At 41.5% G+C, this 20,371-nt stretch overlaps 3 pseudogenes across 1 annotated transcript; 1 reads left to right on the top strand and 2 right to left on the bottom strand.

Annotated features, from left to right (window-relative positions):
* Nucleotides 1-7,552: 7,552 nt before the first annotated feature.
* LOC116529093 lies at nt 7,553-8,227 on the bottom strand (annotated as a pseudogene).
* A 193-nt stretch (nt 8,228-8,420) lies between these two features.
* On the bottom strand, nt 8,421-10,494 carry LOC116529094 (annotated as a pseudogene). Its single transcript, XR_004259381.1, has 3 exons — nt 10,461-10,494; nt 9,023-9,898; nt 8,421-8,794 (listed from the first exon to the last, which is right to left on the bottom strand). The product of XR_004259381.1 is annotated as a heterogeneous nuclear ribonucleoprotein A1-like (transcript).
* A 1,878-nt stretch (nt 10,495-12,372) lies between these two features.
* On the top strand, nt 12,373-12,982 carry LOC116529629 (annotated as a pseudogene).
* The last annotated feature ends 7,389 nt before the right edge of the window (nt 12,983-20,371 follow it).

The following is a 20,371-nucleotide window of genomic DNA, read 5'->3' on the forward strand; positions in this document are numbered from 1 at the left end:
TGATTTCAGCTCACTGTAACCTTCGCCTCCCAGGTTCAAGCTGTTCTCCTGCCTCAGCCTCCCAAGTAGTTGGGATTACAAACATGCACCACCATGCCTGGCTAATATTTGTATTTTTAATAGAGTCGGGGTTTCACTATGTTGGCCAAGCTGGTCTTGAACTCCCAACCTCAGGTGACCTGCCCACCTCAACCTCTCAAAATGCAGGGATTACAGGCGTGAGCCACTGTGCCTGGCTTCTCATTCCTTCATGTCTATGTATGTCTTTTTTTTTTTTTTTTTTTTGAGACTGAGTCTTGCTCTGTTGTTCAGGGTAGAATGCAGTGGCCTGATCTTGGCTCGCTGCAATCTCCATCTCCCAGGTTCAAGTGATTCTCCTGCCTCAGCCTCCCAAATAGCTGGGATTACAGGTGCCTACCACTGTGCTTGGCTAATTATTGTATTTTTAGTAGAGATGGAGTTTCACCAATTTGGCCAGGCCTGACCTTGTGATCTACCTGCCTTGGCCTCCCAAAGTGCTGGGATTATAGGCGTGAGCCACCATGCCCAGCCCTATGTATGTCTTTACAGGTGAAGTGAGTTTCCTGTATCCTGTAGGTGGCATAGAGTTGGGTTTTTTTTTTATTAAATCCTTTCAGCCAGTTTGTGTCTTTTAATTGGGGAACTTAAATCATTTACATTCAAGTTTGTTATTGACAGGTGAGAGTAAAATACTCCTGTCATTTTGTTAGTTGTTTTCTGATTGTTTTGTATATGTTATGTTCCTTTCTTCATCTTTTATTGTTTACCTTTATGATTTTGTGGGGTTTTTTGTAGTGATAATGTTTGGTCCTTTCTCTTTCTCATTTGCATATCCTCTCGACCAGTAAGTTTTATACTTTCATTACAGTTATTGTCCTTTTGCTTTCAGATGTAGGACTCCCTTAAGCATTTCTTATAGGGCCAGTGTAGTGATGATGAATTCCCTCAATATTTCTTTTTCATTTGTGAGGAATAGTTTTGCTGGATATAGTATGCTTGTCTGCAAATTCTTTTCTTTCCACACTTGGAATATATTATCCCATTCTTTCCTGGCCTGTACAGTTTCTGCTGAGAAATCCACTATTAGTCTGATGGAGACTCCCTTATATGTGACCTGATGCTTTTTGCCTGTTATGTTTAGAATTCTCTCTTTGTTGTTTACTTTATTATTTTTTTTCTTTTGAGACAAGGTCTTGCTAAGTTGCCCAGGCTTGAGTACAGAGGTTACTTTACAGACACAATCATAGCACACTACAAACTCCTGGCCTCAGGCCTCCCAAGTAGCTGGGATTTGATGATAATGTGCTTTGAAGAAGACTGTTTTTAGGTTGAATCTATTTGGGGATCTTTAAGCTTCCCATATATGAATATCTATATCTCTGACAAGACTTTAAAAAATTTTCAGCTATTATTTTGTTAAATAGGTTTTCTCTGCCTTTGCCCATCTCTTCTTCTGAAATTGCCAAAGTTTGAATATTTGGTTGTTCTATGTTATCTCACATGTCTTCCACGCTTTCTTCATTCATTTTTCATTTCTTTTTGTCTGAATGGGTTATTTCAAATGACCTGACTTTAAGTTCTGAAATTCTTTCTTGTGTTTGATCTAGTTTATTGTTAAAGCTCTTGAATGAATTTTTTATTAGATTCATTAAATTGTTCGGTTCCAGGATTTCTGTTTGTTTTTTTATATCTTTGTTGAATTTTATCTCTTCGTTGAATTTCTCATTCAGATCATGAGTTGTTTTCCTGATTTCTTTGTATTATTTATCTGTCTTCTCTTGTATCTCATTGAGTTTCTTTAATATCATTATTTTGTATTCTTTTTCAGGTCATGTTATAGATTTCCTTTTCTTTGTGATGCTACTAGAGAATTATTGTCTTCATTTGGAAGAGTCATATTTCCTTGCTTTTTCATGTTTCTTGTGTCCTTATATTGATATCCGCACATCTGGTGTAACAGTTGCTTCTTTCAATTTTATGGACTGGTTTTTGTAGGGGTAGACTCTTTCCTACAGCTGCATCTATAGTTGGTTGGGCAGGGTACTTTGGTTTTGATTCTGGGTGGTATCTTCACCTATAATCAGCATCAGTGGTGTCTGTGAGTTCCTCAGTGGCATAGGATGTGGTTGTTAGTAGGGGCTGTGACAAGGCTTTCCTGGGGAAGAGGATGCCAGTTGGGCCAATTCTCAACTGCCAGTGGTGGCAGTGGTGGGCCAAGTGTACAAGTCCTCAGGCCCCCGGATGGTGTATGTGGGTGCTGGCAGTGGTGGGTATGGGCAGGCCAGTGTTTAGGCTTCCAGGTAGGATGCTCAGGTACCAACAGCAGCAGTAGTGAGCTGAGTGGGTAGGCCATTGGACCCCCAGAAGGTGTGTGTGGTATTGGTGGTAATAGTAGCAATGGGGACAACCCTGAGGCCCTGGAGCAGGATGCATAGCAGTCAGTCCTGGTTGTGGGCTGGGAGGGCCAGTCCCTCACCCCCTGAGAGAAATACATGTAATCTGGTCATGGGTGGATCTGTCCTTATGTCCCCAGATGGCATACACATGCACGAGTGGTGGAGGGCAGGGTGGCCAAATTATCCCCAGGCCAGGCCCCTGGATAGTACATGTGGGTGGTGGTGGCAGATGGAACAGACTCATCCTGAGGTCCCTGGGTGAGGCACATGGGTGCCACATCTCTCCTCAAGCCTAAGGACAGTACACAGGTGGGCTATTCTCCAGGCTTTCTGTAAAAGTGCATGCAGGTGCACGGTGGCCCTTCTAAAAGGAATGGGGTTGCTGTCAGTGACAGTGGCCCTGGAGCTGGAGGCACTCAGGCCCTGGGAAGCGCATGCTTTGGCTCCCTTTGTCCCAGGTCAGTCTTCCTGGTGCACTGCTTTGCCTGTTCCCCAGGGTGTAGGACATTGCATGGCATAGAGTGCTGGAAATCCAGTAACACTGCTGAGTCCAACTGGCATCTCAATGTTACAGCCTTCTCAGTAGATGTGAGGGGATGTCATCGGGGTCCAGGGATGAGGAAGTGCAGGGGCTGTTGGGGCCCAGGGCAGGATGTAGTCTGGTGGGGGCTGAGCCCACAAATGCCCCTATGCTGCAGCTGCTTGGGTCTTGGGGGTATGTGGGACTTAGTGTGAACTCCGTCTCTGAAACAATGCCATCACATGTCTCCAGGCAGCTCTCTATGCTAGTCTCAAGGCTTGCAATGGCCAAGGGGCCTTCCCCTGGCTAGGCTTGAAGTCTGCAGTGGGAGTGTAGACTGCTGGGGATCTCTCAACTTTTCCCTACAATTGGGAGTTGTGAACTGATCCTGGCAGCCCGGCTGCTTTAGTTCTCTCGTCTTCTGTGCGCCTCAGAGATTCCCTGTCACTCCCCTGATGAATTCCAGTGTTCTGTCTTAGAAGCTCTATTCGACATGTGGTTATCTACTTGTCGTGTTGGTCATTCTTTGTGGAGGAGGCAAGTGCTGCCTGGTGCCTCAGTCAGCTATCCTGAAACCCCTCTTAAGGGTTTTTATAATCTCTTGGAGTCCAGTGGCCAGTCAGTTCTCAAAGGAAGAATGTACAGAAGAGGACATGCTTTCCAAATGATACTCTATCTAATAGAAAAAAGCTGGCCTCTGCTGGAAATTTCAAAGGATTGTCCTTGTAGCCTTAATGTACTTATGTTAATATCAAACCAGAGATTCTCAAACCAAAGGTCCTAAAGTTCCCATAGTTTCATTGTTTTAACTAGTCAAATAAGAGATTACTTCAGGCTTCAATGTTTTCCTCCATCTTCTCCTATTGATGAAGAAAAAGAAGAAAAGGAAGAGTGGAGGGTTGGAGAGCGGGTGATACATATGTTCAGACTATATGAGGTTCCACAGCAAAAAAAAAAAAAAACAGAGAGAGAGATGGTGATACAGTAAGAAATATACATCTGGTCTTTGTCCTCAGTTGCTGACACAGAGTTTCCAAAAACTTGGAATTTTCTGAGTGATGGGGTGTTAAGGATATCTTTTGTTATTCATAAACAGCCCTTTTCACCAGTACCTGAGTTGTTGCTAATAATGAGTCTTGGTGGCCCCTGGATAGCTAGGGGGCTGGAGGTCAGAGGAACCAATCATGATTAGAGGGTTGGAACTTTCAGCTCCATCCTGGGACCTCTAGGGGGAGGAGCTGAGCTGGAGAGTGAGTTACTCATCAGTGGCCAATGATTTAATCAATTATGCCTATGCAATGAAGCCTTTGTAAAAATCCCAAAACAGAGGGGTTCAGGACCATCTGGGTCAGTGAACACATTCCCATGCCAGGAGGGTGGTGCACCTCAGACTTGATGGAGACAGAAGCTCCTGTGCTCAGTCCCCTTCCAGACCTCGCCCTAGGCGCCTCTTCACTGGTTGCTCACTGGTGTCCTTTGTAATAAACCAATAAACCCAAGTAAAGTGTTTCCATGAGTTTTGTGAGCCATTCTAGCAAATTCTCAAAACTGAAGAAGGGGTCATAGAAACCTCCGATTTACATTTGGTTGGTCAGTAGTACATGTGGTAACCTGGGACTTTGAACTGGTATTTGAAGTGGGGGCAGCGTTGTGGGACTGAGCCCTTAACAGGTCGAGCCTGCACTAACTCCACGTAGTTGTGCCAGAATTAAATGGAATTGTTGGACACCTACTTGGTGTCCAGAGAATTGGAGAATTGGTTGTTGTTGGTGTGTAAAAACTCCACACAATCCACACGCTGGCGTTTGAAGTGATGTGAGTAAAAACAGTTCAGAGAGCCCTTTGGGACATTTTCCTATAGTGGGCCCTGGATACCATAAAACTGCCATGTAACTGTTTACCCTTCTCATGGGAACCATATGGGATTAACAGACTGTGACAGCAGTCTTTTCATTTTCCATAATATTTTAACTTTTATCTGTTAAAAGATATCCAAGACCAAAGAAAGCAAATTTTTCCCCCTCAAGACAAGCCAGATGCCTTAACGGCCTGCCTCCAGGGCCCACAGGCTTAACACAAACCCTTAAATAAGGCCCAGAGCTTGCCAGGCTCGGCTCAGCCCAGCAGCCCTCAGGCAGGTGGCCATAGCAGGCCTGGCTGGTGGGCTCTGGCTTAGGGAGTACTGGGATTCCCAGTCCAGATCTTCAGAGACCCTCTAGGACTGAGCTGCCGCTCAGCCAGCCTGAAACAGTCCCTGAATCCCAGCAGCTGCTTGGCTTCCAAAAAACACATTTCCTGGGAATAACGCCTGGGGTAGGAGAAGCAGTGCAGGGAAGCCACTGAGGACAGGCCCGGGGCATCCTGGGGTGGGAGCAGCAGGCCCAGAACAAGGATGCCAGCCCCAGACTGCATCTCTGCACCAATAGTGGGGATTGGGAGAGGCCAGGGCAGGTTCCCTCAGGAAGCTCCAGGCTCAGGGGTTGGGGCAACCCGACCGCAAATGCTGGTGGGGTGAGAGTCTAGAATGTGAGCCACATCCACTGCACAGTGTACCACTCTAAGATAGCCAAGTCCTAGGACACATGAAGACTTTCTTCAGGAAGGTTCTCAGCCTCTGATTCCAGGCCCTGTCCCGGGGAGGAAGCAGAGACCAAACCGTAATGAGATGCGTGTCAGACAGCATTCACACAGCAACTCTGTGAGGTCGGTTGCGTTGTTCTATTTCATAGTTAGGGAATGGGGGCTCAGCAGAGGTGAAGTGTCTTACCCAGGTCCCGCAGCAAGGAATGCCGGCCAGGATTCAGGCCCAGGTCTGCCTGGCTCCGAAGCCCATGTGTTTTCTCTAGGGAAGAAATGGGAAGTGGTCCTATCCAATAAAGGCCCTCAGGTTAAAAGTTCAAGGGCTCTCAGCCCGCCCTGGGCAGGTCCCCCAGGGTCAAAGCTGAAACCCTTCCAGGGGCAGAAGTGGGGGTTAAGAGTGATCTCTACCAACAAAGCACCAGCAACCAGTGCTAAAGGTGATGGCTCTGGCTGCCCAGCAGCTGTGGGTGGGGCAAGGGCTGGTCTGGTCCTGAGGCCTTGTGGCCCCAGGTGGGCAGAGCCGGGCTATAGAGCCAGGCAGTCTCTAGCAGCCTGCTGAAGTGGGCCTTCAGTGTGCGGCCAGATGGGCTGGCTCTGGCAGCAGGGGTAGGTCAGGCACCATGGGACTTATCCCCAGCGGTGACCTTTGCTCAAAGAAAGCAACTTAAAGAAAGTAATTTATATTAAAATTTGTATTTGATCTCACACTTGACCTTGGCCTTTTTAGCTCAATGGCTTCACCTGGGATGATGCGAATGAGGGAATTAAAACCTTTTTATTATGGAAAATGTCAAACATACACAAAGTAGAGAGAATGGTGTAATAAGCGTCCATGCACACATCACTCAGTTTCAACAGTGAGCAACATTATGTTGCTCTTATTTATACTCTATCCTCCCCACCACTTTTTTCATTTGCTAGAGTATTTTAAAGCAATCAAGAATAAAATATCCTTTACTTGTAAATTCTTCAGGAAAAGTCTCGAACACAAGCAAGTTTTATAACGATCACAGAAACACAGTTTTATGATCATACCCAGAAAACGATAATTCCCTGGGAACACAAAATATCTGAGAAAGGTCTCAGGCGATTTAAGAAGATTATTTTGCCAGAGTTACGGATGCACGCCTGTGACACAGCCTGAGGAGGTGCTGACGACAGGTGCCCGGGGTATTGGGGCATAGCTTGCTTTTACGTATTTTAGGAAGGCATGAGACATCAATCAATACATGTAAGTTGTTCACTGGTTCAGTCTGGAAAGGCAGGGACAACTCGAAATGGGGAGGCGGTTTTGGTTTCCAGGTCGTGGGTAGGTAAGAGACAAACAGGTTCCTTTGAGTTTCTGATTAGCATTTCTGAAGGAGACAGTCAGATATACATTTATCTCAGTGAACAGAGGGGTGACCTTGAATAGAGTAGGAGGCAGGTTTGCCCTAAGCAGTTCCCAGCTTGACCTTTCCCTGTAGCGTAGTGATTTGGGGGTCCCAAGATTTATTTTCCCTTCATATTTCCCCCTTTTCTTTTTGAAATCTTTCGGAGAAAGCATTTTTGAAGAAAATCAGTCTCTGGACTCAGGTTTCCTGTGATTTCTCATTGCTAGGATGGTTTATTCCTAGACAGGAAGGTCCCACGTTATTAGGAAGAGAAAATAGGGGGAGGAAGGGAGAAAACAACAACAAAGAACAAGGCTGGAAAACATATAGGCCGTGTCACCCTGAAGTCCGTACAGCAGCAGGCAGGTACGAAAGTGGCTAAGACATGTAAATAGGTTGCTGTTATTTGCTTCTGAAGTTTGTCATCTAGCTTTAGTTTGCAGGGCTTTAAGAAAGCACAGCTTAGTTTTCAGTGATTTCAAATCAGAAAAAATGGGGCAGGGGAGGAGAAAAGAATTGTGAAAAGTAAAAAGTTCCTCTTCAAAGTTTCCCTTTTTGTTAAAGAATAAATAATAAGTGTTGGAAATAATTTTCTTTTATTTATTAAAGAATAAATAATAAGTGTTGGAAATAATTTTCTTTCTTTCTTTTTTTTTTTTGAGGGTCTTTATTAAAAGCAGCTGAGACCATGCTTCGGTCCTCTGAGGGGATGTATTTCCTCACGTTCTATTCCTTTCCCACATTTCCATTCTCTGCAGGCTACAGCTTGATGCAAAAAAAGGGGGATCATGCTAGATATACACAACCCTTGAGGGCACAGTTTGGAGGTGGAGTCGAACAGGACATTTGAAAAAGTGGGACAGAAAAGTTTCACTATAGCCCACAAGGAAGTAGAATTTGTGTGCAGGCAACTGCCTCAGGACCAGGGCACAGATCTCCAGCTGGTTAGCCTGGCGCTTTAAAACCAGCTGGCCAGCCAGGCAGCCTGGGAAGGTACCCCACATGAACTTGCGAAGGAAAACATCCTCCACCGTTCGCTCTGCGTCATGGTCCTCCCCATCCAGGTTACCCGTGTGCAGCGATAGGCAGCCCTTACGTGGGCGATGAAGTGCGGCGCCTGTGCCTCCTCGTGGGTCACGGGCTTGCCTCCCTTGCTTACGCGCACTCGGGCCGCCTGGTTCTTGGCGCAGACCGCGGAGGTGTGCAAGGCGCGCCACGTGCAAGGCAGCTCTCGGCTGCAGGACAGCGCCTGCGGAGGGAGGGCGCGTGAGGAGGAAACTAGGGACCCCACCTCCGACTCGCCGGGACCCGCCGCGTCGTCCACTCACCCTTGGCCCCAGCCAATTTTCTTTCTTTCTTTTTTTTTTTTTTTAATGGTGAAAAGATATACATATATTTAGAATTAGCCAGCTGGACTCAGTTTAGATGATCCCAATTTTGTTGGCAACATCCAAAGCATCGTAGTCGAACATATGCCTTCTTCTCTCCATCAGGCCGAATCAGGGTGTTGACCTTGGCCACATCAATGTCCTAGAGCTTCTTCACAGCCTGTTTGATCTGGTGCTTGTTGGCTTTAACATCCACAATGAACACAAGTGTGTTGTTGTCTTCTGTCTTCTTCGTGGCAGACTCAGTGGTCAGCGGAAACTTGATGATAGCATAGTGGTCCAGTTTGTTTCTCCTGGGGCGCTCTTCCGAGGATATTTGGGCTGCCTCCGGAGTCGCAGTGTCTCGGGCCGCCGGAAGGTGGGTGACGTGCGGATCTTCTTTTTTTTTGTGGCTGTGGACACCTTTCAACACTGCCTTCTTGGCCTTTAAAGGCTTCGCTTTGGCTTCGGCTTTAGGAGGGGCAGGAGCTTCCTTCTTCGCTTTCGGCGCCATCTTGTGAAAAGGGTCCCAATTTTCTTAAAAAAAAAAAAAAAAAAAAAGGCTAGGCACAGTGGCCCATGCCTGTAATCCCAGTACTTTGGGAGGCCAAGGCAGGCAGATCATGAGGTTAGGGAGTTTGAGACCAGCCTGGCCAATATGGTGAAACCCTGTCTCTACTAAAAATACAAAAATTAGCCAGGTGTGGTGGCACGTGCCTGTAGTCCCAGCTACTCAGGTGGCTGAGGCAGGATAATTGCTTGAACCCAGGAAAGACTGATTGTTGTAATTGCCAAAATCATTGTAGCTTCCACCCCCTCCAAAATTGCTTCCGTCATTACCAAATCCATTATAGCCATCCCCACTGCCACCATATCTGCCACCACCACGGCTGCCACCAAAGCCACCATGAGCACTGAAGTTTCCTCCACGACCAAAGTTGTCATTCCCACCGAAACCACCTCCACAACCACCACCAAAGTTTCCAGAACCACTTCGACCTCTTTGGCTGGATAAAGCACTAGCCATCTCTTGCTCTGACAGGGCTTTCCTAACTTCGCAGTTGTGGCTATTCACAGTATGGTATTTCTGAATGACCATCTTATCCATGGAGTCATGGTCATCAAGGTTACGAAGGCAAATCCCCTTTTTTTTGCCACTGCCTCTGTCAGTCATGATTTCAATCACTTCAATTTTCCCATACTGTTTAAAATAATCTCTTAGGTGATGTTCTTCAGTGTCTTCTTTAATGCCACTAACGAATATTTTTTTCACAGTTAAGTGGGCACCTGGTCTTTAAGAATCTTCTCTTGAGACAGCTGTCTTTGGTTCCACAAATCTTCCATCCACTTTGTGTGGCCTTGCATTCATGGCTGCATCCACCTCCTCCACAGTGGCATACGTGACAAACCCAAAGCCCCTGGAGCGCTTGGTGTTTGGATCTCTCATTACCACATAGTCTGTGAGTGTTCCCCATTGCTCAAAATGGCTCCTCAGGCTCTCATCGGTTGTTTCAAAGCTCAACCCTCCAATGAAGAGCTTCCTCAGCTGTTCCGGCTCTTTAGGAGGCTCAGACATGATCACAGGGAGAAGAGGGACTTTAACGATGCTTCTTCGGCGGTGTCCACGGGCAGTCACATAGGCTTTTTAAGACGGAACTTTGTTCCATAGAAGGACTCTCAGATAAGACTTTAAAAGCTGAGCCCAGCCATGGCTTTACACCATCAACTACCTATGGTTGAGTAAATTCCTCTCCTCTTGAGGTCTCAGAATAACTTGGGGCTCCTGGGTCTGTCAGAAAGTGACATTCTTTACTTATCACAAGTCAGGAACCCTGTACAGGGATTGTGTAGACTCTGAGGCCAGTTTTCCCAAGATGTTTTATTGGCTCTGTAAGTCAAGTTTAATTCCTTAAAGGAAAGCATACCATTCCAGTCAAAGCCTTGGTAAAATAACCAGTCTCTCCTATTATGTCCTGTTACAAAACAAAACCAAACCAGATTCTTATTGCACTTATGCAAATAACTATATTGTCATAAGAATACTTGCAAACAGTTTCAAAATTCTGAAGAAATCGGATAAACAAATACAGGTATTGATTGACTTACAACCTATGCAACTTAAGACCATTCGACTTTACGACCACAATCGCTAGCCACGACTGCTCCGCGTCTGGCAGCGCAAACGTTGCCCAGCTGGGCGTACGACAGTGCGGACCAGCTTCCAGCAGCACTACCATCTCCGCGTGCATATAGCCTACTCAACTTACGACCAAATCGTGTTACGAACGGTCTGTCGGAACCAATCGTGGTCGTAAGTCGAGCACTAGCTGTATACTCCAAATTTTGTTTACAGGAGTATATTTTACTCAATTGTTAACAACTGTAATTTGCTCAAATGTTTTCTTGACTCTGAAAAACAAAACGAAGGATCAGCAATGTTTTAAGCAAAAAAAAAAAAAATCAAAAGGGATTACTTCAATCTTGTTAGTTCAGTCCATGCAGTTAACTCCTGTTACGTTTGATATTCATGAACATTCCAGCTCTCCATGAGAGTCCTGAAGGTTTTTTTCCTTTGTTCTAAAGTCACAATTTCCAAAGTTGTTAGATACCTTCGTTCAAAAGCACCAATCAAAGTCCTACTGCTGATTATAAACCACCTTTTGAAGAGGATCAAAACAAGACAGCAATTTATCTGTGGATTACAAAAAGTCATAAGACAGCCATTATTAAAACCACAGTTGACCAGGAATTTTGGTTACTTCTATGGCATTCAACAATTTTATATAACGATTAAAATTATTAATAATAACATACACTAAGTCATATCAGAATTATAGGAGTTTTACATAGTTTTGGAACACATACCAATAACATTTATACAAATACAGTCCAAGGAATGCCAAACACCATTTCATATTTGACAATGCTTCTTGTATAATTTTTATACCGAATAAGCTGAATATGTCTCTTTTGGACTTCAGGGGACTAATATCAAAAAATTAATGAGAAGCCAAGTTAGAATTTGACTTTGGAAAGTTGGTCAAATATAAAAAATTTGAAAAGCTCAATATAACAAAATAGGATCACAATCACAGGCCATTATAAAATAAGTCATTCATTTAACCAAACTGATAATTCAAAGATTTTTTTTTAAAAGGTGAAAACAACAGAAAATCTGCATTTTCTTCCCAATTTCAGTGTGAATCTAAAACTAATTTAAAATAAAATCTTTATTTAAAAATTGTAAAAAAAAAAAAAAAAAAAAAGGTGAAAACTTTTATTCTTTGAGAGAGAAGACTTAATTTCCCAAACAATAAGCCCTAATAAAAACAGTGTGAGGCTGATTACATTTGTTTTCCAAAATTTTATAAACAACTTATACAATTTTAATTATCTTGACCATAAGATATACCTTCCATAAGCCTTTTATAACCTTTATAGTTTTTTATTAAGGAATGGGTTAATGCTCCAAGAAAACCTTGTTAATCTGACTCTGGGGTTCATATACTGGTCTTGCATCAGTGTGCCTTTGACATTATGGTTAATTTATAGAGAAACTAAACTTATTTATCTCTCAAAACTGGCCCTATACAATCTCATGTGCCCATCTCTTCTGTAATATTCCCTGGGTCTTGAGGAGTTTAATAGTTTTAATTTCTGGCCCTGTGTCTTATGAAGGCAGTTTATTTTGATTGGCATCTTCTACCAGGCCTAAAGATGAGGATATAATTGCTGTTAAAGATTTAGCAGGACTTGGTGTCCTTTTTAGACCCAGAAGTCAAAGCCCTTTAACTCAATGGCACAGAACTTTAACAGCACATACAGAAAGATATACCAATGTAATAAGCTTAATTTAAAAACTTTTTTTTAATCTCAGTTTTTTTCCCTAAGCAAACCAAAACTTTATAGTAATGGCATAGGAATTGCTTTGATAAAACGTAAAATCTGTTGGTCCAGTTACCAAAATGCAAAAGAAAAGAACTTTTGCAGTTCACAAAATATTATATTGGAAGAAAACAGACCTTTAAGAAAACATTTTTGAGGAGGCTCTCGTGGAGGCAGCTAGCGCGAGGCTGGGGAGCGCTGAGCAGCGCGTCGTGCCCTGTGCTGCCCAGACTAGCGAGCAATACAGTCAGGATGGCTAAAGGTGACCCCAAGAAACCAAACGGCAAGATGCCTGCTTATGCCTTCTTTGTGCAGACGTGCAGAGAAGAACATAAGAAGAAAAACCCAGAGGTCCCTGTCAATTTTGCAGAATTTTCCAAGAAATGCTCTGAGAGGTGGAAGACAATATCCAGGAAAGAGAAATCTAAATTTGATGAAATGACAAACGTGGATAAAGTGAACTATGATCAGGAAATGAAGGATTATGGACCAGCTAAGGGAGGCAAGAAGAAGAAGGATCCTGATGCCCCCAAAAGGCCACCTTCTGGCTTCTTCCTGTTCTGCTCAGAATTCTGCCCCAAGATCAAATCCACAAACCCTGGCATCTCTATTGGAGACGTGACAAAAAAGCTGGGTGAGATGTGGAATAACCTAAATGACAGTGAAAAGCAGCCGTACATCACTAAGGCAGCAAAGCTGAAGGAGAAGTATGAGAAGGATGTTGCTGACTATAAGTCGAAAGGAAAGTTTGATGGTGCAAAGGGTCCCGCTAAAGTTGCCCCGAAAAAAGTGGAAGAGGAAGAGGAAGAAGACGAGGAGGAGGAGGAGGAGGAGGAATAAAAAAACTATTTATCAAAAAGAAAACATTTTTAGCATCAGGTCGCAACAAACAGAACCCAAGCCAAAAAAACTTACATGAGCTGAAAATGAGTTTAAGAAGAACATTATTATTTTGCACCTTTTAAAAGGGGAGAGAAAACCAAAAACGGCGAGATGCAATAAAAATTGAACTTTGGGTTAAAAAAATTAAAATCTCATTTAATTTATTAAGAGTAAATGAATCCCTTAAGACAATTTTATTGTTATAAACAACTCTTTAGTGTATTTTTTTTAAAACATCAAGACCCCCATCTTTAAAAATACTATTATAAATTCTCTTTATAGACAACTTGACACAAATCATTTATGACATGCTTGGACTTCCTGTTTCATCCTAGACATTCTTCTTTCTTAAATAACTATTTTATTTTAGGACAAAAATTTACCATACAAGATTCTTTCCCATATAAAATTATTTTCCTTTTAACATTTTTTGCCCAAATATCTCTTTATGTTTATAACTTTCTTCACATTGTTCTTATTCACTGATTACCTTTACCTAATTTCTTAAATAACTCTTGATTCCCTTTAAATTGGATAAAAATTATTTTCCTTTAAATAAGAACACCTTTCTTTTAGTTTTTGAGAAAAATGTTTTCCTATAATTAAAAAAAAAATTGGAAATGGCCCAGACATTTAATGAATATCTATTATTTAGCTTAATATAACTTTGGACTTTAAATTATATGACAAGATTATCTACAAGCATTTATTCCATTTACCTAAGTAATTAATTTTTTAAAAATAGTTTACTCAGATTACTTATTGAAACTGTGATAGTTATAATTTAAAGCTATTTTCTTGTTAACCATTTTTCTGACCTGTGAATTTCAGGTTTTCATAAGTAAGAAACTTAAGTTTAGATAGATGGATTTGTTGGTTTTCTTTCTTTTTTTTTTTTTTTTTTTGCCAATAACTCAGGATTTTGCCAATAACTCAGGTGTTTTCATTAACCAAACAATATTAACTGCCTTATTTATTACATTGCCCACAAACAAAGATAATCCTTTTTTTTGAGCTGCATTCACAGCTTTATAATCCTCATGCCAAATTTTGACCTCTAGCAGAGATAATGTATGTTGACAATTCTGAAGCCATTTCTAATTTTATTTCACCAAAAATTTTAAAACCAATTTATTTATTAAAGTTTACTTAAGTCGTGTGAACTTGAAAAAGCATTTGGCTTAAAGTCTCTGTTTTTCTGATAAAGTATTTGATTTAAGAGCTTTTTAAAACCAATTAATTAGAGCTCTTTTATACATTTTAAGGACTAAAACATCATATGCATGACACGTATATACATAGATATATTAGACACTAGAGAGAAGACAATCTTACAGATATATAAGTCTTCTAATTTTTTCTCCTATTTTAGACTTTCAATTTCTTGTTAACGTATTTTATTACACTAGGCATTGTCAGCTAGGTAGCCCTAAATTTGCATATTAAAGGAACTCTTAGGTTAAAAAAAATCAGAAGCAAAATTTACATCTCAAAGTACAGAAAGGGAATCTGGTGGTGGTAGAGGGAGATTAAAGATGGATACCAAATCAAACATAAAATTACAGAAATGTATCATAGGATTGTATAAAGAGATCAATTTTATTTAGATAGGGGCTACTTATCTTTTAACTAAATCCCAGAGCTCTGCACAGAGCCCACACTGAATCCTGTGTCTCCAAAAAGGAAGAATTATTATGAAGCTAGACCACATGATGCTTTTACAGTGCACTTAAAAACAATTTTTTTTTTTTTTTTTTTTTTTTTCAAAACAAAGACATGTCTAAATGTCTAAATTACACTCTTCCTTGGCTGGGCATGGTGGCTGACACCTGTAATCCCAGCACTTTGGGAGGCTGAGGTAGTTGCAGATCACCTGAAATCAGGAATTTGAGAGTAGCCTGACTAACATGGTGAAACCCTGTCTCTATTAAAAATATAAAAATTAGCTGGGTGGGGTGGGATGCATCTGTAATCCCAGCTACTTGGGAGGCTGAGGCATGATAATCACTTGAACCTAGGTGGAGGAGGTTGCAGTGAGCTGAGATCATGCCACTGCATTCCAGCCTGGGCGACAGTGAGACTCAGTCTCAAACCCAAGAGTAGCCTCTGTTGTAATAACTCTGTTAGTCAAAAAAAATCAGGTAACATGATACAAAAGCAAGCAGTTTAAGATCTGAGACAAACTTATCTGTTTACATTCTTGGGGTTCCATAAGGAACCCCGTCTCTACTGAAAATACAAAAAATTAGCCAGGCATGGGGGTGCGTACCTGTTATCCCAGCTACTCAGGAGTAGAGATGGGGTTTTACCATGTTAGCCAGGCTAGTCTCGAACTCCTGACCTCAGGTGATCTGCCTGCCTTGGCCTTGCAAAGTGCTGGGATTACAGGTGTGAGCCACTGAAACTGGCCTGAAAAAAACTTTTGCTTGAGAAAAAGACAAGGTCCTAGGAGACCAAAAAAAAAAAAAAAAAAAAAAATGCCTTTTAATACAAAACAACTTGGATGTTAGCTTTCAACATCCTTTAAACTTTGAACTCCTTTAAAAAGCCTTTTTAAATCTTGTTACCATATTTCATCTAGGACAAACTGCTGATATTTCAGAAGTAACAAGTATCAAACCAGAAAGGACTTGATTAGGAACCAAATACGCTGCCGTGGTGAAAAGGAAAAAAAAGAAGGCAGGACCATAGTGTTGGAATTTCAGCATGGGGCAACAGCCAGGCTCTTTGTTTGGATTGGCTAGCAAAAAGGTGGCCTTGTTATGTAAATAAAGCCTCTTAAGTAGTCAAAATAAACAGTCCTTCCTTTTCTTCCCTCGTTTTGCTGGCCATTTCCCCCCCACCTTCTTTTTTTGGCAAGAATTTAGCCACTTCAGAGGCCTTGTTCCCCATAATTTGGAACTTTCCTTCAGATTTAATCAAGTTGAATAGAGTTGGTCAAACCCAATAGGAAAAAAGACCGAAACAACAAGAAAAACAGAATTAAACCAACGGCAACAACAAAGCAGTTGAGCAAAACAAACAAAGGATTACCGCAAAGGATGACTGAGTGCTCTAATGATAATGATAAATTAAGATCAGCTGGTTGTTAGTCTTAACTTTAGCCTGCATAAAACCCCAATTCAGGAAAAAACCTCAAACTCACCTTCCCTATTGGAAGCAAGCTCAAACTCCAGAAAGGAGTTACCTGCCTTCCATAGTCATGGAAGCGGGAAAAATTGACTTCCTTGTTGGAAGCAAGTAAAAATCCAGAAAGGGGAGTGTACAGCAAAATAAACTTCAGCTATCTGGGATTCTCTGGAGGGCAGGGAGCTTCCGGGCCTCAGCAAATTGTCCTATAGGTTTGAGCCATAAAGATAGCTCAAGCTGGTACCAAGCAGCAATAGAAGATTTGTCAAAGGTCAGGGTCACCTCCTCTCAGGGTCTCTTCATGGTTGCCAAATGCGAACACAAAATGTCTGAGATAGGGCTCAGTCAATTTAAGGTTATTTTGCCCAAGTAAGAATGTACACCCATGACACAGTCTCAGGAGGTCCTGATGACATGTGCCCAAAGTGATCAGGACACAGCTTGGAAAAAAAAAAGGAAAAAGGAAAAAAAAATTCCAGCAAGATTGGAGAGAATATTTAAAAAAAAAAAAAAAAAAAAGATAAAAGACATAGCTTGGTTTTATACATTTCAGGGAGACGTGAGACATCAATCAATATATGTAAGTTGCATATTGGTTCAGTCTGGAAAGGTGGAACAACTCGAAGCCAGAAGGAGGAGAGAGGCTTTCCAGGCCATAAGTGGGTGAGACAGATAGTTGCATTCTTTGAGTTTCTAATTAGCATTTCCAAAGTAGGCAATCAGATATGCATTTATCTCAGTGAGCAGAGGGATGACTGAATAGAATGGGTGGCAGGTTTGCCCTAAGCAGTTCCCAGCTTGACTTTTCTCTTTAGCATAGATTTATTTTCCTTTCACATCCGTAATCTCATATAATGACCAGTCCATGTTCAATTTCCCTAATTGTCCCTAAATGTCTTTTGAAGATCATTTATTTAAATGAGGACTAAGGCTATATATTTCATTAGGTTGATAAGTCTCTTATCTCTCTCTCTCTGTCTCTCAAGTTAAATACAGTCTTTTCTTTTGAAATAATTAATATTTTTCCTGGTTTCTAAAACAGAAATCAGATTTTTTTTTTTCCTTTGATACTGAGTCTTGTTCTGTTGCCTAGGCTGAAGTACAGTGATAAGATCTCAGCTCACTGCAACCTCTGCCTCCCAGGTTCAAGCAATTCTCCAGCCTCAGCCTCCCGAGTAGCTGGTAATACAGGCATGCACCACTGCTGGCTAATTTTTGTATTTTTAGTAAAGACCGGTTGGCGGTCTCTCACCATGTTGGCGAGGCTGGTCTCGAACTACTGATCTCAAGTGATCTGCTTGCCTTAGCCTCTCAAAGTGCTGGGGGTTACAGGTGTGAGCCACCACGCCCAGCCCAGAAATCAGATTTCTAAACAGAAGAAAAGGTCTTAGCCAAAGAGCTGCAGATTAAACATTCAGATTAGCCTAAAATAACAGACAAACTGAGTAAATTAATTTGAATAAATTGAACACACATTCAGAACAGAATTGTGCCTTTTGGTCAGCAACATGTAAACCAAAGGCAAAAGTCTGCCAAGAGTAAAGCAGGCTTTCTTCTTTTAAAAATATATGCACAGCACAATGTATTTTCTTTTTTCCAAGTTTATTTTGAGTTCACTTTGACATTATTTAATGTGCATTGCTAAGTTAGAATACAAACTTTTTAGTTAAAAAAATACATATAGTATAGAAAGTTCTTTTTATCTGAGTCTTCTTCATACTTTTTTTTCTTTTTTCCTTTATTTTATTTTTTTAGCGACCCTTGGTGCTAAATTCTTTATACTTTTTAAAAACATTTTCTTTTTGATTTTACATATTTAGTGTAAGACATTACTGCAACAATCATAGGACTTGAAGCAAAGGTTTGGGCACAAAGCACACTGATTGTCAGGGTGATAACTCTGGTGTCAGTTTAAATAACAGAGAGGCTTCTTAAAAGAAAAAGATATTTACATGGGAATAGAGTATTGTAATAGTGATGTGTCACAGTATAACTATAACACCGGTAGTGTGCGAAACTGTGTATGTATTTACGGAGGTAAAAGAAGACAAAAATTTTTAAAGGAAAAAATGAGGCTTTATACGATTGTTTTGAAATAATTATCTTTGGCTTATAAAGATCCGTAACAAGAATGACACCATTTGTAGTTGTTGAGCGAGTGTGCATGTAGAAGCATTTTTTTTGTGTAAGATTATGATAGTCTTTGTGTAAGGTTGTAGTTTTTGTAGTGTTTTGTGATCGTTTTTGTTATTAGGCATGCAAGTATGAGAACTCTCACTTTATCGCTTTATGGTCTTAAGGGTGTTTTGTTCGTTTTTGTTTGTTTGACAGGATCTTGCTCTGTCACTCAGGTTGGGGTGCGGCAGCATGAATGCAGTTCACTGCAGCCTCAACTTCCTGAGCTCAAGCAATCCTCCTCCACCTCATCCTCCCAAGTAGCTGGACCACAGGTGCACACCGCCACACCTGGCTATTTTTAACATTTTTTTGTAGAGACAGGGTCTTGCCATGTTGCCCAAGTTGGTCTCAAACTCCTTGGCTCAAGCAACCTGCCCACCTCAGCCTCCCAAAGTGCTGGAATTAAGGCTTGAGTCATTGCACCCAGCCAATTTATCATTTTAGAAATATTCCTGATTTTATTATGATTTTGACAACTTTTATATATTGTTTTTGATTAAATCTTTTTTTAAAGAATTAATTTAATTTAAAAAAAAAAGAAAAACAAAAAGACAGGGGTCTCGCCATATTGCCCAGACTGGTCTGGAACTCCTGGGCTCAACTGATCCACCTCCCTTGGTCTCCCAACAGACATGAGCCACTGTGCCTGGCCCAAATCTTTTTTAAAAAGTATTACTGATCAATTACTCTGTAGTTAGGGTTTGAGTCCCCGGTGTCAGAATTAACCTGTCTTCGTTGTTGGTCTCATCTCTTGTTTCCAGGAATAATTGGCAACTGAGAGTCAGTGTCAAAATTTTAGTCACATTTGAGTAACAATGGAATTTGAAGAAAATGGCCCTTAGGCTGTTTATCTGGTGTGTATTATTAAGTTTAATTTTGCTTGTTTTTTAGTCTTTTGTCTTATTTTAAAGTTTTGGGACAGCATTATTTTGTTAGGAGCTATATTTTTGTGAAAATTTAACACAAGCAATAAAGTTTTAAAAGGGAAAATTAAAGTACATTATTAGTAATGTGACAATTTTAGTTTGTATAATGCTGTTGAGCCATGAACTGAGACTTAAAGACTACCAATCGAATAAATTAAATGGCCATAGGGAATTCAGTTACACCTGTGGTAATTATAGGACCTGTTTTGTTAATTTTCTGTGTATGATTCTTAACTTTTTTAGAGGAATTTATTTAGGTATAGCATGTAATATTAGTAATAGTATAGACTTTTAAAATTTATTTTTAATCTTAATTTAATTTAATTTTGAGCCAGGGTCTTGCTCTGTTGCTCAGGCTGGATCATGCTAACTGCAGCCTTGATCTCCCAGGCTCAAGCAATCCCCGGACTCAGCCTTCCAAGTAGCTGAGTGTACAGGTGCGTGCCACAACTGGCCTTTTTTGTAGAAATGGAGTCTCCCTATGTTGTCCTGGCTGATCTTGAACTGCTAGGCTCAAGCAACCCTCCAGCCTCATCCTTCCAAAGTGCTGGGATTATAGGTGTCAGCCACTGCACCCGCTACTCTAGCCTTTTAAAATTTTAACTAATGGATATTAAAGGATTTTTAAGTTTTTGTTCTTCTTCTTCTTTCTTCTTCTTTTTAAAGAGATTGTAGCCTTGCCGGGCGCGGTGGCTCAAGCCTGTAATCCCAGCACTTTGGGAGGCAGAGGCGGGTGGATCACGAGGTCAACAGATCGAGACCATCCTGGTCAACATGGTGAAACCCCGTCTCTACTAAAAATACAAAAAATTAGCTGGGCATGGTGGTGCGTGCCTGTAATCCCAGCTACTCAGGAGGCTGAGGCAGGAGAATTGCCTGAACCCAGGAGGCGGAGGTTGCGGTGAGCCGAGATCGCGCCATTGCACTCCAGCCTGGGTAACAAGAGTGAAACTCCGTCTCAAAAAAAAAAAAAAAGAGATTGTAGCCTTGAACTCCTGGGCTCCAGGGATCTTCCTGTCTCAGCCTCCTGAGTAGCTGGAACTACAGGCCCGCACCACAAAGCCTGGCTAGTATTTTTCTTTTTTGTAGAGACAAGGTTTCATTACGTTGCCCA

The sequence above is a fragment of the Sapajus apella genome, unplaced genomic scaffold (genome assembly GCF_009761245.1).
Source record: "Sapajus apella isolate SASKATOON/1434 unplaced genomic scaffold, GSC_monkey_1.0 scaffold62, whole genome shotgun sequence".
In the NCBI taxonomy this organism is placed as follows: domain Eukaryota; kingdom Metazoa; phylum Chordata; class Mammalia; order Primates; family Cebidae; genus Sapajus; species Sapajus apella.